The following is a 10,768-nucleotide window of genomic DNA, read 5'->3' on the forward strand; positions in this document are numbered from 1 at the left end:
AGAGGTACAGGACCAGCCCCTAAAGTTACGCCTGTGGCTTTGGTTGTCTGACTCAGGAAGAAGGGTCAACTCCTCAAGCCTCACCCTGGCAGGTGTGCAGAGCAGGAGGGGGCCTTCCTGAGGGAGCAAGGAAGTGGGGCGGGAGATATCATTGCTGATGGAAGAGACAAAATCACATCTAACCAAGTGCCGCTGCTGCAGTATGGAGTTCCCCTCCGCGATGGGAGCAAACAGAAGAGAGAAAGAAAACCCTGTCTCATGCCAGGATCCTTTCAAACAGGTCTCTTTCCCAGCAAAGCGAAGCTTACTTTCTGCAACCGTTTCTCCCTTATATACAAAGCTTCTAACAAAACACCCAGCATACAGTGGGAGCTCAATGAGTAATTTGTTTCGTGAATTAATAGCAACATCTCTTATGGTGGCAAACAAAAAAGAAACAACTAAAACGTTCCCCAATGACCTATTGGTTCATGCATATTTATGGTGTACCCATAACTAGGCAAGTTATTTAATATTTCTAAGCATGATTTCTTTTTTCTAAAATAGAGGAATAGTACCTATCTCACAGGGTTACTGTGATGATTAAATGAGCTTAGGTATATAAAACAAATAGAATATTGCTTAGCATATAAAAATTACAAAATACATGTTAACTATTAGTATTATTATTCCAGGAAATACAAGGCAATCGTTAAAACTGAGTTGAAAAAATACATTTTTTTAGAGAAAATATCTTTTTATACCTGAAAAAATTCACAATAATTTGAAAAATAGGCTATGCAATAGTACAAACAAAGATTTCACATTTTGTGAAATAAACATTCATGTAGAGAAAAAAGCCTACACAGACAAACATAAAAATATTTATAGTAGTTAGAGCTAAATAGTGAAATGAAGGGGTACTTTATTATTAATTGCTTAGCTATTTTTTTCAACAGTGAGTATGAATTATATGAGTAAGTATAAAAATTAATTAAAAATCCAACTGAATTTAAAAAAAGCATTCATATTATTTGACACAATAATTTCAATTTGAGGATACTATTCTTTTTTTTTTTTTTTTTTTGAGACGGAGTTTCGCTCTCGTTACCCAGGCTGGAGTGCAATGGCACGATCTCGGCTCACCGCAGCCTCCGCCTCCTGGGTTCAGGCAATTCTCCTGCCTCAGCCTCCTGAGTGGCTGGGATTACAGGCACACGCCACCATGCCCAGCTGATGTTTTGTATTTTTAGTAAAGACGGGGTTTCACCATGTTGACCAGGATGGCCTTGATCTCTTGACCTTGTGATCCACCCGCCTCGGCCTCCCAAAGTGCTGGGATTACAGGCTTGAGCCACCGCGCCCGGCCCCCGAGGATACTATTCTTAAAAAAAAAAAAGTCCCAAATACCAAAGATAATTTTGCCTATAAGAACTAGGTAAAGTATGACTTTTCTATACATTATAGAATAATACATAATGAGTTTAAAAGATTTATGTTCAAAACAGGTATTAAAAAGCATTAAAGTAATGCTTGAAAATATTAGAAAATGCTATCTGTATTACCTGGGTCACAAATAACTAGTATCTGATCTCAAGCATTTAACGAAAGTAATCATTGGCAGAAAGCATAGCTGACTCTCTGCCCTGTTGATTGAAGTTAACCAGATTTGTCACCTTTTGACCAGAACAAGGTGGATTCGTTCTCAACAAACTACAAATTAACCAGAAACCCCTTCAATTCTTCCAGGTGGAGGGTTGCCCTATGACATAAACCTAAAATCATTAGCTCTATCCAGTCTAGGAAGAGAAAAACCCAAGAGGAAGTATGCTGTCCGTGTATGAAAGCATAAAAGTTTAGGTAAATATAGCCCTGTTCATTTACCAAAATGTGAGACAAACAAAAATTATTTTAATTCTATCAGTATTTGTCAGGCACCTGCTACAAACAAAGATGAATAATGAGACACAGATTTTGTCCTGGAGAAGCTCACCACCTACTGATGTAGGAAAAATAACTGTAATCAACTAACCACAATCCGGAAGCGCTGCAAGAGACAAAAGACCACAGAAGCACAGGGAAGGGAGCAGTTTGGATTTGAAGTCTGGATTTGAAGCGTCAACGGGGAGGTAACCTTTATGCTAAAGTTTACACTAAAGCACGAATATCGTTTTGGTAACTGGCAGACTGAATGGTCAAATTCCAAGCAGGGATGGCATGCCCACTGCACCACTGATAGGCAGTGGGGGTAGCTGATCATTCGCAAGGCTGTGTCTCTGTGCAGTTTCATAAGGGGTCAGCAGCTCAAGTTGACAACTTCTTGAGAAGTTGAGGGAATGACATAGCAGAAGGAAAAGATCTCAACAGCCCGAATCCAAGAAGCAGATCTTTAAGGGAGATGCAATGTTTTAAAGCCTGCTGTAGAAGTACAAGAGAGGGGGACCACACTTAAGCACAGCCCATTTAAAATGTTTTCATTGCCTATATGTGCAGTAAGACTGAACCAAATGAGTGTTGAAAAACCCGATAACACAATCTAGTCTTGCCTTGCATTTATAAATGCAATTATCATGTTCTGTTTAATTTGAAATGCTTGCTGTCTGACAGGGGCTGTGCTGAGTACAGGATCTGGAGGGAGAAAGGCATGGTTCTCTCTCCTCAAGGGGCTCCCTCCGTAGTGTGAAGAGACACACACATCACGATTTCAAATTCTTGAGGGAGGCATGGGCATGCGTGGGGGCAGCCAGAGGTCCTGCTTCCACTGGCACCCTTCCCTTTCAGAGCAAAGCAGGGGGTGACCAGGACCAACTAGAGGGAGAGGGAGCGGTTAAGAGTTAACTCAGAACCAATGTTAAAAATGGACTTAAAGAAGAAAAGGATGTTAGCCTGGAGAAGAAAGAACTTAGAAGGGGCATAAGAGCCTCTTTGAATATAGAGCCACCCACAATGAGGAAAGTGGGGAGACTGGGTCACTGCCACACATCCCCAACAGGCAGAGCAGAGACAATCACGTGTAGTATCACAACCAATTCTGAAATTCTACAGAAATCTACAAAAGAGAGTACAGGAAGAAACCACTAACAGGGACAACAAAGGATGGGATGAATTCAGGAAGATAGAAGAGCTGGGGCTGAACTTCCACTGCTGCGTAATAAGGGAAGCAGGAATGTGAAGACAGACTTTGGTGCCTTCCCACAAAAGGCCCTTGGAGCTGCTGACAAGGCATCTCCCAGGTGATGGAGCGGGCGTGGCAGGATGCCATCTCGCTCAGGGCAGCATCTGGCTAATGTCAGCACCAGGTCTGGCCAGGGCTGGTCTCTGCTGAGACACAGGGAAGTGTGCTGTGAGATCTGGGTAGAGGATGTCAAGAGGACCCCACTTTGCCACAGCTAACCCCTGAGATCTGGACCCATTTCCCTTTTCAAGCACTAATCCATCCTAGCATTGTTCAGCGCTTTTTGACTCTGCTCCTTCCTCTCCCCTACATCACCAATCCCCGACAAATACTCACACACATAGAAAGTTTTAGTCCAAAATCTAGCAGTACATAGTTGGTTACTAGAAAATAACTCTCAGAACTTAAAAACAAAAATCAACCAATCCCCCCCAAAAAACAAAATCCTACAACATAGCCTTCCCAACCTCCTAAACACCCAAACTCAAAATGTGTTTCTTTTCTCTTTCCTTCTTGAAGGAAGTAGATCTGCACAGCCCTCCCCAGCTCCTAGAGCTCGTACACAGCTGTGAACCTGCTCTCATCAATGATTGGACACTTCCTCTTGGTTCACGGAAACACTTGCTCATAATTTCCCAGTTTGACTCAAACTATCAGCTGGTGATATAGTTTCTTGCCAGCTTTACAGTCATGACATTACTCAAACAGAAACCCTTTTGCAGGTGACCTTGCAAGTTATTAAAACTTTTTTTTTTTTTTTTGTTTGAGACTGAGTCTCACTCTGTTGCCCAGGCTGGAGTGCAGTGGCGGGATCTCGGCTCACAGCGATCTCCGTCTCCCAGGTTCAAGCGCTTCTCCCGCTTCAGTCTCCTCAATCACTGGGACTACAGGCACGTGCCAGCATGCCTGGCTAATTTTTGTATTTTTAGTAGAGAAAGGATTTTACCACGTTAGCCAGGATGATCTCGATCTCTTGACCTCGTGATTCCCCTGCCTCAGCCTCCCAAAGTGCTGGGATTACAGGCGTGAGCCACTGAGCCCGACCAAAACTATTCTCTTTGTAAAGGAGAGACTTGTTGGGGTGCCTGGCAGAGGGTGTCTGAACTGGGGCTGGGGGTGAGGACATCCTGGAAAAGGAACAAGATTCAAGTCACCAATCATCCTCTCATACAACGCATCCGTGAATTTTGAAGAGCATATTGTGGATAGTTCATATTGTCATTTGTCACCAAAAATGACCTACATTGAATACACAGAAGTAGCCTTCCATGGCATCTGCCTGGGCGCTCCAGGTTTGACCGCTGTGCAGTGCCTGTGGTGCTCTCTGCTACCACCTAATGGATATACTGAGAAAGGTCAGGTAAGATGTTTAAACCCAGAGGTTCTCAGTGTGGTCCACAGACCAGCAGCATCGGCATCAAATTCTTGGCTGTCCTAGAAATTCTGGGAGTAGGACCAGCAGTCTGTGTTTTCACAAGCCCCCCAGGTTATTCTGATGCACACTCAAGTTTGAGAAGCACTGGTGTAGACTAGGTAGTCATTTGTACCCAGGGATGTGTGACATGGCTCTTCAGAGATTTCTCAGCTGGGAGAAGCTGATTCTCCTTATTGATGATCAAAGATCACACCTTTTATAGGAACTAAATTTCACTGGCTATTTTTTAAAATTACTCATCTTCTCAGAAATGACAGGAAGGCATAAAACCCAACTCGTCTGCTTTTTATCCAGAATCTCCTGCTTATAAGCAGCTACTGCTTCTCCATTACTGTGAGTGGTAGTCAAGGTCCTCCAAATATATGGCCCAAAAGGTGTTTTCCAGTCTCACCTCCAATCATTCTCCACGTCATTTATTTAAGATTTTAATGTAACTGTCTGATCCCCTGAGCCCAGCTTTCATCCCCATGTTCCCTGTTTTTTCCACCAATGATGCACGCTTCTAGGAGATTAACATTTCATAATAAACAGTTATAAAATATTGCACCCATTTTAAAGCCCTTTTGAAAGGCATTTTTTCCATGAATCCTTCCCTGATTGCTCCAGCCAATGACAGCCCTCCTCATCGTGAACCCCGATCACACTTCATCTGCACCTCTTTCCTAGCGCTTTAAATCCCATCCCTTGTTTTGTTTTTTGTTTTTTTAGTTCTCAGTGGACATTTCTGATCTCCTTGAGTCCAGGACTGAGCCTTACTCACCTCAGCATAAGCCAGTGCAGACCAGGTGCACAGCGACTGCCCTTTGAAAGGTATGCATGAATGGCATCCGTCTCTCACAAAATAGCAGCTCGGTCAAAGTTGGAATTCAATTCACTGCAATGCAAATATTGCAACAGGGAAATTCACATAAGGGTAACATAGGAGCACCAGATCACCTGGGCAACACTGGGAAGGCAAACCTTTGTTTTGTCCCAAGTCTTCTTTGAGACTTCGCCACTGATGGGTGAGGCCCTAGATCACAGGAGCCACTAAGCTACTCCCGCGCCACATTTGGGCCAGAAACGGCCAACAGCTCCCTCTGCTGTCCACTACAGCTATTACATCAGGACTGTGAAGCCTTCCATCACCCCGTCTCTTAGGCTTCTTAAAGTCTCTTAGGTCTCTTTAAAGAGACCACCTGAGAACCCAGAAAACTGCACTTTTGCAGCCACTACTAACACCCTGGTTAGAAATGCTGCCCCTCCCACACACAGAGCCTGAGCCTTTGGTCCACGTCTCCTGTTACGATTTCAGGAAGCTGAGATCTACCCGGCAATATCTTCCTCCCAGGCCACTTCCCCCATTGACTCCCATTCTCACTACCTTCCCCAGTAACTGTTCATGTGTTTAGAGTTTTGACCACTGTGGACCTATTAGGGAAGAGAGATGCACCGCGCCTGACAATGCAGCTGTGGCTACTCATTGGCGTTGTTGGCTGCTTCTGGCCAAATGAGGCACAGGAGTAGATTGGTACCCTTTAAAGAGAACCTGAAAAGCACTGGGAAGTCAGAGGGCGAGGAATCGAGGAGTCCCCGATAAAAATGTACGAGAAGCAGAAGAAACAAAGTAAACTAGAAACAGTGGTTGCCTCTAGGTAAAGCCAGGAGAAATGAGGGCCAAGAATGGAAGACTCATTTCTCACTGTTTTATAGATACTGTACTTATCTGCATTTCTTTTATGTGCAACTCAAAAACCACACTAGAAATAGAAAAAAAATTAAAAAGACTCATAAAAGGACTATTTATAAGGAACTTCACTAACAATATAAAAAGATTGACCTGATGAAAGAAAAATTAGTCTATTATTCAGGAAGAGAGGTTAATAATCAAAGCTGAGGGGAGAGAGAAAGGGAGAAAATGCCACATTTGTAATTGCTCATGTCTGTGCAAACTAGTAAACCCTTCTGAAAAGCAATTTGGGAACTATTAGTCTGTTCTCACACTGCTATAAAGAACTGCCTGAGACTGGGTAATTGACGAAGAAAGAGGTTTAATTGACTCACAGCTCTGCAGGCTATATGTGAAGCATGGCTTGGAAGCCTCAGAAAACTTCCAATCATGGTGGAAAGCAAGGTGGAGCAAGCGCATCTTCATGCGGCGACAGGAGAGAAAAAGAGCGAGGAGAGAAGTGCCACACATTTTTAAACCATCAGATCTCGTGAGAACGAACTCACTATCGCGAGAACGGCATGGAGAAAATCTGCTCTCACGGTTCCTCCCCCAACATTGGGAATTACAATTCACCATAAAATTTGGGTCACAGAGCCTAACTCTTTTAGGAACCTTTATAGAGACTTAAAGATTTTTTCTTTCCTCTTCTCCTTCTGGTCATCTAGCCAAAGCAAATGATTTGAAAGATGGAAAAATCTACAGATATAACAGTATTTGACATAGGAAGGCAGAATTCCAAATCCTAAACATCTGTTAATCTAGGAATAGCATGATAATTAACAGATAGGATTCGCTCAATGGGATGCGATTTTTAAGTGTATTTTTAAAAAGTGATAAAGATTGTCTAATATCTGTAATGTTAAGTGACAATAAAAGCATATACCAATCATATAAACACTATGGTTGTACCTACGTTTTTAAAACTGTGTAGGAAAAAAAGACTGGAAAGAAATGAACCAAAATGGTTGCACTAGTCTGGCGGGGTTATTTTCCAATTTTTTTGGTAATACCTTATTCGATATAGATAAACAAATATGTAAAGGAAGTAATGAATCTTTTCTATCTCCCCACCTGCAAAGCAGGAGCACACAGTGGGCCTCTTAGCAAGTTGAGGTATTATGCTACTTCAGGACTGTTCATCTAGGAAATGTGTACCTAAGAACACACACCACCATGCACGCCTCTAGTTCCAAAGTGTTTGAAGAGTTACTCCCAGGATGTACGGATTCCATCTACTGTGTTGAACTTAAAAGTTTGGTAAATGTAGTTCACACTCCAATCATAAAGGGTCCAAATGAGACATAGCAAAATGAACAAGACAACTACCCCAGCTAGCCCAGGGATGGGTGAGCACCCCTGTCACCCAGCCAACCATCTAAGGAGGCTTGCAAGCACCACGACCCATAGCGACAGCAGCCAGGGAAGAACGATGGTCAATTCCACGCCAGAGCTGAGCGTTTCAAAGGATGACTGAGTGTATTGACTGAGGATCCTCAGAGGACAGAACCAATAAGGTGTGTGTATGTGTAGAGACAGAGAGGTTTATTATAGGAATTGGCTCATGCACTTAGAGGCAGAGAAGTCTCATGATTTTCCATCTTCGGGCTGTAATTCAGTCCAAGCCCAAAGGCCTGAGATTGGCAGTGTGGGGGAAGGTAGCAGTGATTGTGTAAGTCCCATTCAGAGTCTGAAGGCTGGAGAGCCAGGAGCGCTGATGTCTTGTAGTGGGAGAAGATGGACGTCTCAGGTTAAGTCGAGAGTGAATTCACTATTCCCCCCCTTTTTGTTCAGTCAGGGTCCTCAGCAGATCGGACGGAGCCCACTCACATTGGGGAGGGCCGTCTGCTTTACTTGGTCTGCCGATTCAGAGGGTAGTCTCTTCTGGAAACACCCTCACAGACACACCCAGAAATCATGTTTTACCAGCTATCTGGGCATCCCTTAGCCCTGTCAAATTGACACCTAAAATTTACCATCACACAGAGGATGTCACCACTCTTCCGCAGGGGAGAGACCTGGTGAGATCTTGGTCTTTGTGAGCCTGAAGCTAGACACGTGGCCACCCAAGGAAAGCTGAAAATGCCACTCCCCAAACAGGCCAAGAATTTGGTGTTATTTCCAATCAATCTCCGTTTTTTTTTTTTTTTTTTTTTTTTATGGTGGGGTCTGGCGTTGTGGCCAGGCTGGAGTGCAGTGGCGCGATCTTGGCTCACTATAACCTATGCCTCCCAGGTTCAAGCAATTCTCCTGCCTCGGCCTCCCACGTAGCTGGAACTACAGGCACCCACTACCACGCCCAGCTACCTTTTGTATTTTTAGTAGAGACAGGGTTTCACCATGTTGGCCAGAATGGTCTCAATGTCTTGACCTCGTGATCCTCCCACCTCGGCCTCCCAAAGTGCTGGATTACAGGCGTGAGCCACTGCACCTGGCCCAGTCAATATTCTTTAGTATTTATTCTCCACGCTGGAAGGACAAGGGGAAACAGTGCTCTAGGGTGAAAATGGAGAAAGAAGTTCTCTGGGGCAGTTTTCAGTGTTTCTTTTTACTGTATAGGGCTGGTCAGCTCTGGTCCCAATCTTGGAAGTCCCAGCTCAGCCAAACCGCACCCTGACACCACCTGGGTCCACTTTCCTTACAGTGCAGTTTAGTCACTGCACCATTAGTCAAGTCAGCCCTTGGGGTCTTACCGCTCCCTGGTGTGGCTATTCAGATACTGACTTCCTTGAGTATTTTTTTAAGCAACACACCCCTAATTACACTTGTGGTATTTTAGAGCCTTGGCAGAATTTGAGCACCCTACAATATAGCTCCCAGCCTGGCCTGCCGTGGCTCGGCCCCACAGTGTCCCCCTGCTGGCCTTCCTGGTGCCCGAAGACCGCGCTATCTAGATTCTTCTACAGTGATCTCCAATTTCTAACTGCAGGGGCGATCTTTTGTTTTCAAAAGCTGCAGGGCATTTGTTCTTCAGTGTCTTGGTTGTTATTCCATGTCTTCAAACAGCTGGGGTTTTAAAAAAAAAAAAAACTGTCCACCTTTTCTAGTTGTTCTCACTGGAAGAGTTCATTCTGATACCAGCTACCATGTCATGCCTGAAGCAGAACTCAACCCCTTTTGAAGTGGATGGCATATAAAGCAATCATTGTTTTGTTTATTTTGAGATGGGGTCTTGCTCTGTTGCCAGGATGGAGTGAGTGTAGCGGCATGATCTCGGCTCACCGCAACCTCTGCCTACCGGCTTCAAGCAATTCTCCCGCCTCAGCCTCCCAAGTAGCTGGGACTACAGATGTGAGCCACCACGCCCAACTAATAGTACTTTTAGTAGAGAAAGGGTTTCATCATATTGGCCAGGATGGTCTCGATCTCTTGACCTCATGATCTGCCTGCCTTGGCCTCCCAAAGTGCTGGGATTACAGGTGTGAGCCACAGCACCCTGAGAGCAATCAGTATTTTAAAAACTCAACAGTTGTGGCTCGTGCCTATAATCCCAGCACTTTGGGAGGCCAAAGTGGGCCCATCACCTGAGGTCAGGAGTTCAAGACCAGCGTGACCAACATGGAGAAACCTCATCTCTACTAAAAATACAAAATTAGTCAGGTGTGGTGATGCATGCCTATAATCCCAACTACTCCGGAGGCTGAGGCAGGAGAATCACTTGAACCTGGGAGGCAGAGGTTGCAATAACCCGAGATCACGCCATTGCATTCCAGTGAAATGCTGTTTCAAAAAACAAAAATAAAACTCAACATTCAACACTTAATTTACCAAAAAGAAATTACCATAAGAAAATAAAAACAGCCTTTTGCTGCCTGACTGCCACCATCACAGGTCGAACGCCTGCGCCCAGGAAGGGCCTGTCCCACTGGGCTTTGCCCTATCACTGCAGCATCCCCACTTGGCTGAAGTTGACATCTGATGACGTGAAGGAACAGATTTACAAACTGACTCCTTCAGGTGTGATCCTGAGAGAATCACATGGTGTTGCACAGGTACGTTTTGGGACGGGCAATAAAATCTTCGGAACTCTTAAGTCTAAGGGACTTGATCCTGATCTCCCTGAAGGTCTCTACCATTTAATTAAGAAAGCAGTTGCTGTTTGAAAGCATCTTGAAAGGGGCGGAAAGAATACAGATGCTAAATTCCATCTGATCCTGATAGGGAGTTGGATTCACCATTTGGCTTGATATTATAAGACTAAGTGAGTCCTCCCTCCCAGCTGGAAATGCAAATCATCCATTGCCTCTCCCCGGGTCGCATAAATTTGTGTATGTAACCAAGCAATAAAGTGACTGCTCAACTAAAAAAAAAAAAAAAAAGACTAATCTACATAAACATAGGCCTCAAAAAAACATAATTTTGAATGTAAAAGTGACAGAGTACTATGAAGAAGATGCTAAGGTGTATATAAAATTCTAAAACACACAAAACAATACTACATGGTGTTCATGGATGCATATATGTAAAAATA

The 10,768-nt window shown here is 44.0% G+C and overlaps 1 pseudogene; it reads left to right on the forward strand.

The window, feature by feature from the left end:
* The first annotated feature begins 4,388 nt into the window (after window positions 1–4,388).
* On the forward strand, window positions 4,389–10,559 carry LOC116564591 (annotated as a pseudogene).
* The last annotated feature ends 209 nt before the right edge of the window (window positions 10,560–10,768 follow it).

This window comes from Sapajus apella, unplaced genomic scaffold (genome assembly GCF_009761245.1).
Source record: "Sapajus apella isolate SASKATOON/1434 unplaced genomic scaffold, GSC_monkey_1.0 scaffold37, whole genome shotgun sequence".
In the NCBI taxonomy this organism is placed as follows: domain Eukaryota; kingdom Metazoa; phylum Chordata; class Mammalia; order Primates; family Cebidae; genus Sapajus; species Sapajus apella.